We start from the raw sequence: 8,629 nt of genomic DNA, 5'->3' as shown, positions 1-8,629 counted from the left end.
AATATTATTTTATACGTAACAGATTACAGATTCTAATTCAGAAGTCATCAAATATTTATTTTATATTATCTTATCGTATAGCCCCAATATCTGCTTGGTTTCAGGTAGGGTACACGGACCAGATCAGAAACAGAATCGGATGCAGATGCGGATTTTGTCCTCGAGAGGACTCCGCACAGACCACCCATAGGGTGCATATCAGATAATCGGACCACCCATGAGGGTGCAGACAGATAATTCAGACCACCCATTAGGGTGCAGACAGATAATCAGACCACCCATGAGGGTGCAGATCAGACAGATCAGATAGGGGCCCATCAGATAACAGACGATCCTCGCTTCGGTTATCCAGAAGACGAGTGATCACAGATAATGCAGCGCTGCTGTCCTATGGCATGCCAATTGTACCCAACACATATGACCAAGCAAACGGGAAGCTTTATTTCATATTCTTCTTTCAAATCTCTTTTTTTCACATTTATTTTATTTCCAAATATCACTTCAGATAATCGTTCTTATCGAATTCACAGACATTCTAAACTTTTAGTATATGCTTTTATAACCTTTATATAATATTCTCTTGTTTCATTTTATTCAGGCTCTACTTATCAGATAACTTCTTTTTCATATACATTCAAATATATTTTCATAATCTATTTACACATATTTCACATCATTCAGATCTTCATAATATATTACATTTCATTGCATATCATATTCGATGTCTTTTATTCATATTTGTACCATTTTTTCGCAGATCATTCATATTCAAATGAATAAGTATCATAATAATCCACATATTAAATCATAAACATATTTAAGCACATTATTTATTTAACATCTCATATATAATCACATTATAGCACACACCATCTCAACCAAAGGAATTAAAAACCATAGAGAGGATACGCTACCTTGTAGGCTTATGAACATAAGCCTTTATCACCTTTCGACGCTTCGCTACCTTCTAAGTCCATTCCTTAGTGATCTTCTTACTATAGATCTATTCGCCTTGATTTATCGGGGTTTACGCGATTGTACGTCCGATATGCTGAAAAAACGGGGCTCGAATTTGTAATAAAAGCTTGAGATGTCTATGGCTATGGAGGAGCACGAAATTTTGAAGAAGAAATGAGGTTGGAGGTGCTAGAAAAGACTCCAATTGTCTAGAAGGTTCCTTATTTAAATTATGCCCAACTTTTATTTAATATTAATTAAGTTAAAATACTTTATCTTGTAACATTTTATTTCCCCATCAAATAAATTCATTTACAATGTTTCTTTTTACCGTCCCGTAGCATTTTAATACTAGTTTAATGTAAAATTATTCTCGTCCGAAACCTCAAATGTTTCGCCGATCGATTTTGCGAAAAACCAAAATAATCGGCGATAAAAATTCCAATTACCCTCAAAATTCCCAAATCAACTACTCATATTATTTACATACATTTTAGGTCATTTCCCATAACTTATAAAATTATTAGCCTGAAATTTTGATTTACGATTTTACGCGGGCAACGAAAATTGTCGATAATCGGTTGAACGACTTCTCGTCTAAATTTTCTACAAAAGGGTCCGAATTAACTACTAATCCGATTCACATATCTAGACATTTTGATAAGCCCTACAATCCAGGATACTACACAAATCCTAAGAATTTCCCAATTTAGTCATCGAACAGCCTTAATCGACGACTTTTCTCAAGAACGTACCAAAACTCTCTAAAACTTAATTCTTTGCTCACATATCTTTTCTAACACTTATTTAAGACTTATATTTCATTATTCCATGATTTATTGAATTATCAAAATTTATTTTGGTATTTATTTCGAATTATTCACCGAAAACCCTAATTTCGGCGATTTACAGCACCAGAAATTCACTTTTCCGTCTAAGGTAGATTTTGGGGCATTACAACTCATCCCCCCTAAAAAGAATTTTGTCCTCGAAATTCCACCGGATTTTCTTACTCTGAAGCGCCATGGTTTCTCTTATGTCATTTCATGGCATTACGTCATTTCCTATTCGTAGCGTATCCTCATTTTCCGCATCAAGCCACAAAATCGTACTTAAAATCACATAATCCACCTTTCACATATAATATCAAAAGTTCATATTTCACCCTAATATATCACATTAAGATTATTAGTTCCACCATGTCACAGATTCAATAGTATACATAAGCATACATATCAAATTATATCGCATACTTCTTTACATTTTATTATCTGACAGATTTCAGCATAAGTTCCAATGTGAAATCCATAGCTCATATTCCAACAATCATTCATCAAATAGCATATAAAATCACATAATCAGCATTTTCACACTCAGATTCCCCATTCGCATTCACATGACAATGCCACCATTTTTATTACTCATTTATCCCGTACACCATTCTAGTTCATTTTTAACTTATTCCTGTTGTCCTCTTGTATCATATCAATTTACACACCCTTTATCAAACTACATACTTCCACCTTGATTCACCACATATTGCATATTGTTTCTATTATAGTCATCATCTCTTGTTATTATAATTCCGTAGTTAATTTATTCTATTAGTTTCTAACAAACATTGGGCAGCATCTCCCCCAAAATAGAGCATGCCCCAAAAACCAACAGGATTCGGATTCGGATTCGGATTCGGATTCGGATTCAGATTCAGATTCAGATTCAGATTCGGATTCGGATTCGGATTCGGATTCGGATTCGGATTCGGATTCACATTCAAATTCAAATTCGGATTCAACTTCAAATTCAAATTAATCATCCACAACAAAATTCAATATCTCCCAAATAATCAACAACAGTTCACATTATCACCAAATACCATATTTATTGTCATTTCTCAGCACACATCAATTATTAACACAATTTGCATAAATGTCAAATACCACATTCATTTTCAAATTCCATTATATATTGGTCATCAATACATTTCACATTCTTTCAAACACACATATGATTCCCTGGGTTCCATAATTTCAAGCATGGTACCATTTTTCCTCAAATAGTTCAATTTCAAACTCATATATTTATTTCATTTAAAACTCACATTTTTAGACATATCATTTCACATATATTATAGCTCACTTAGAGCACCCATTTTCATTTTCCATTTCATATCTAAATCTTCATTTAAATTTCCATATTCACTTAGCTCGTCTTCGAGCGCACACATAGTTCTTACGGAGTTCACATTCTAATTAGATGACATTTTGTATCACATATCTTAAATCATGTACAATTACTTAGCTTATATCTTTATCACATCACATCATATTTCTTATTGCCCAATTCTGAGCACACATATAATACATACAAAATTCATACTTCCATTCACATAGCCCGATCTCGAGCGCACATACAACCCATTCAAGGGCACACAGATTCAGATCATATCATTTTCCCTATAACCAACATCTTATTTCGACATATTATCGAATAATATAATTGAAGTTAATCTCATTTCTTTCATTAGAACACACTTTTCATCAACAGTTTCAGACACATCCTCCCTGCACTTTTTTTTAAGTCTTTTACACACACTGACGCTACCGAGATTCGAGCTATATGGGGTGGCCAGTCCCATATAACATCTTTCTCGGTCACACGGGAAACTATGTCCCGTACTTTGTTAACCTCTTTCCACTTTAGACCTAGGCAGCTGCATCGAGTCACTGGTACTAACAGACATTTACTCCTATGTGGCATGTTTCTACACACTATATTGACTCACTTTTATTCAGAACCGCCTAAACCTAGGCTCTTATACCAAAACTTGTAACACCCCTTACCTGGTAGGTAAACCCACCGAATAAGTGATGTCACGTTTCAGTATCGAAAACCCGTGTTGAAATTTTTCTTTTTAGCTTATAAGCACAATTAAAATCTATTACATTTAAAAAACTTAACATTTATCCAGCAGAAGATTAAAGATTAAACTATTACACAACATGCCACGACTACTAAACCAAGTTGACCACTAGTGACTCGCCAAAGATGCAAAGCTGCTCAACACCACTGACATAATATCAACTCTAACCTGCAGGGGGAAAAAGAAGGGGAGTGAGCTCGAAAGCCCAGTAGCAATATCCAAACTACAGAATCCAACCCTCTTAGCTAAGACAATAGTAACTACATTATTTCATTTTTAATCTTTTGTTGGTTTTCATTTTAATTTCACAAATTTCAAAAAAAATTACTTACAATCTCACTATATCAAACTTATCTGTATTTTCGTCATACAACTTTTTCAAATATTCTTACTTATGTCTTTTCAGATATTTCACATATCATCATATATTATTTCGTATCACATTTTTCTCCTTTTACCATTTATTTTCATATACTATTTTTCCGTGTTAATTACCCCGAGCGGGGACCGATCAACATAATATATCATTTCTTCCGCGTGAGGTCCGATCAACAATCATATCATATATCATATTTCACAAATCACATATCACATATCACATATCAGAGATCTTTATTCCCAAGTCATCAGATATTATTTTATCCATCACAGATTATTATTCACAAGTCATCAGATATTATTTTATCTTATCTTATTATATATCATAGATCACAAATTACAGATCCTTTATTCAGAAGTCGTCAGATATTATTTTATTTTATCTTATTATATATCACAGATCACAGATTACAGATCTGTTATTCAGAAGTCGTCAGATATTATTTTATTTTATCTTATTATATATCACAGATGACAGATTACAGACTCTTTATTCAGAAGTCATCAGATATTTTTTTTATCTTATCTTATTATATATCACATATGACAGGACTTTATTCACCAGTCATCAGATATTATTTTATACGTAACAGATTACAGATTCTTATTCAGAAGTCATCAAATATTATTTTATACGTAACAGATTACAGATTCTAATTCAGAAGTCATCAAATATTTATTTTATATTATCTTATCGTATAGCCCCAATATCTGCTTGGTTTCAGGTAGGGTACACGGACCAGATCAGAAACAGAATCGGATGCAGATGCGGATTTTGTCCTCGAGAGGACTCCGCACAGACCACCCATAGGGTGCATATCAGATAATCGGACCACCCATGAGGGTGCAGACAGATAATTCAGACCACCCATTAGGGTGCAGACAGATAATCAGACCACCCATGAGGGTGCAGATCAGACAGATCAGATAGGGGCCCATCAGATAACAGACGATCCTCGCTTCGGTTATCCAGAAGACGAGTGATCACAGATAATGCAGCGCTGCTGTCCTATGGCATGCCAATTGTACCCAACACATATGACCAAGCAAACGGGAAGCTTTATTTCATATTCTTCTTTCAAATCTCTTTTTTTCACATTTATTTTATTTCCAAATATCACTTCAGATAATCGTTCTTATCGAATTCACAGACATTCTAAACTTTTAGTATATGCTTTTATAACCTTTATATAATATTCTCTTGTTTCATTTTATTCAGGCTCTACTTATCAGATAACTTCTTTTTCATATACATTCAAATATATTTTCATAATCTATTTACACATATTTCACATCATTCAGATCTTCATAATATATTACATTTCATTGCATATCATATTCGATTTCTTTTATTCATATTTGTACCATTTTTTCGCAGATCATTCATATTCAAATGAATAAGTATCATAATAATCCACATATTAAATCATAAACATATTTAAGCACATTATTTATTTAACATCTCACATATAATCACATTATAGCACACACCATCTCAACCAAAGGAATTAAAAACCATAGAGAGGATACGCTACCTTGTAGGCTTATGAACATAAGCCTTTATCACCTTTCGACGCTTCGCTACCTTCTAAGTCCATTCCTTAGTGATCTTCTTACTATAGATCTATTCGCCTTGATTTATCGGGGTTTACGCGATTGTACGTCCGATATGCTGAAAAACGGGGCTCGAATTTGTAATAAAAGCTTGAGATGTCTATGGCTATGGAGGAGCACGAAATTTTGAAGAAGAAATGAGGTTGGAGGTGCTAGAAAAGACTCCAATTGTCTAGAAGGTTCCTTATTTAAATTATGCCCAACTTTTATTTAATATTAATTAAGTTAAAATACTTTATCTTGTAACATTTTATTTCCCCATCAAATAAATTCATTTACAATGTTTCTTTTTACCGTCCCGTAGCATTTTAATACTAGTTTAATGTAAAATTATTCTCGTCCGAAACCTCAAATGTTTCGCCGATCGATTTTGCGAAAAACCAAAATAATCGGCGATAAAAATTCCAATTACCCTCAAAATTCCCAAATCAACTACTCATATTATTTACATACATTTTAGGTCATTTCCCATAACTTATAAAATTATTAGCCTGAAATTTTGATTTACGATTTTACGCGGGCAACGAAAATTGTCGATAATCGGTTGAACGACTTCTCGTCTAAATTTTCTACAAAAGGGTCCGAATTAACTACTAATCCGATTCACATATCTAGACATTTTGATAAGCCCTACAATCCAGGATGCTACACAAATCCTAAGAATTTCCCAATTTAGTCATCGAACAGCCTTAATCGACGACTTTTCTCAAGAACGTACCAAAACTCTCTAAAACTTAATTCTTTGCTCACATATCTTTTCTAACACTTATTTAAGACTTATATTTCATTATTCCATGATTTATTGAATTATCAAAATTTATTTTGGTATTTATTTCGAATTATTCACCGAAAACCCTAATTTCGGCGATTTACAGCACCAGAAATTCACTTTTCCGTCTAAGGTAGATTTTGGGGCATTACAGTGCCACCACCATTTTCTATTGTGTCCCAGCCCAGAAGACTCCTTGGTAACTTAGTGTAAATATGTTTTTCTCTTTATTAAAGTTAAACAACTAAAAAGTATAAAATATATATATGGATGAGAGTGATCAAGATATAACTATTTTTAAGTCTATAACTAAAGAACAAATCTCAGACACACATCTTAATACTCCAAATTAATCTATATCTTAGCTATTTTTACATGTTTTAAATAAAAAGTACTCCCTCCGTCCCGGGCTACTCGGTCATTTCCTTTTCGGCTCGGAGATTAAGGAATGAGTGTTTAGGAAAGTAAAAAATGACGGCTGTAGGTGAAATTTTTTACTAAAAATGGAAAGAGTGCAAGTAACTTGGGACGCCCAAAAAGGAAATAAGTGCGAGTAGTGCGGGACGAAGGGAGTAATTAATAAGGGCATTTTTGAAAACTATATTCAACTCCAACCGTCTCCTTCTATTCACACTCTTTTTCCTCTCCCCTCTCTTCTTCCTCTTCCCAGCCTCCGCCGCCGAGCTCAACACCACCCGTCGCGCCCTCGCCGGCGCCGCCAATTGCAACATTTTATGTGAGAAAACTTGCAGATCTCATTACAAAGAGTGAACTGAGATGGAAAGAAGAAGTTGACCTGATGAACAATAAAATTAAGCCCTCTTGTTGTTGTTGAGAAGAGGACGCCGAGCACAATTCCACGGGGAGTTGACTTCCGAGAAAAGGGGTTGAGGCGGCGGAAGTGGTGGTCGATTAGTGAGTTTCGCCGGCAATTTGAGAGAAGAAGAAGGAATTATATAGAGAGAAGAGTGATTGCTAAAAAAAAGTAAGCAATAAGTTTTATAAGATCCCTAAAATCCTCGATGATGATCATTCCAGCATATTAGTAAAGAAATTAAGAAAAATAAATTATAAGTATGTTGAGAATCAGGCATTAAATGTATGAGAATTTACCAGGGAAAAGTCACAGATGAGAAAAGTAAAACCGCGGCTCAGTTTTGAGTTTTCTGAAACGGGAGATAGTGGAAGAGTGTGGCGATGAATAAGTGAGAAATGTAAGTCGCCAGAGTTGAGTTTTCCGATCATAAATTCATTTAATTCAACAAATCGTACACATATTTAGGATCATGCATAATAGTTGATTTGGAATTTGGAAAAATCTGTTTTATACCTAGAAAAATACATTACTATAACCATGTTTTTACTTCACTGATATTAACAAAATACATCACTATAATAAAAAATCAAAGAAACATTATTAAACCCTGGAACACATCACTATTTGCATGATTTTACTTCACTCTTTTTTACAAAACACATCACTCTTAGAATGATTTTACTCCACTATTGTTTACAAAACACATCACTCTTAGCATGATCTTACTTCACTCTTGTTTACAAAACACATCACTCTTAGCACTATTTTACTTCATTCTTGTTTACAAAACACATCACTCTTACCATGATTTTACTTCATTATTGTTTACAAAACACATCACTCTTAGCATGATCTTACTTCACTCTTGTTTACACACATCACTCTTAGTATTATTTTACTTCACTCTTGTTTACAAAACATATCACTCTTAGCATGATCTTACTTCACTCTTGTTTACAAAACACATCACTCTTAGCATGATTTTACTTCACTTTTGTTTACAAAACACATCACTCTTAGAATGATTGTACTCCATTTTGTTTACAAAACACATTACTCTTAGCATGATTTTACTTCACTCTTGTTTACAAAACACATCACTCTTAGAATGATTTTACTCCACTCTTGTTTACAAAACACATCACTCTTAGCATGATCTTACTTCACTCTT

Source organism: Salvia splendens, chromosome 4, assembly GCF_004379255.2.
Source record: "Salvia splendens isolate huo1 chromosome 4, SspV2, whole genome shotgun sequence".
Lineage (NCBI taxonomy): Eukaryota > Viridiplantae > Streptophyta > Magnoliopsida > Lamiales > Lamiaceae > Salvia > Salvia splendens.
The sequence above is the reverse complement of the archived record's forward strand: the minus strand, read 5'-3'. Positions refer to the sequence as shown.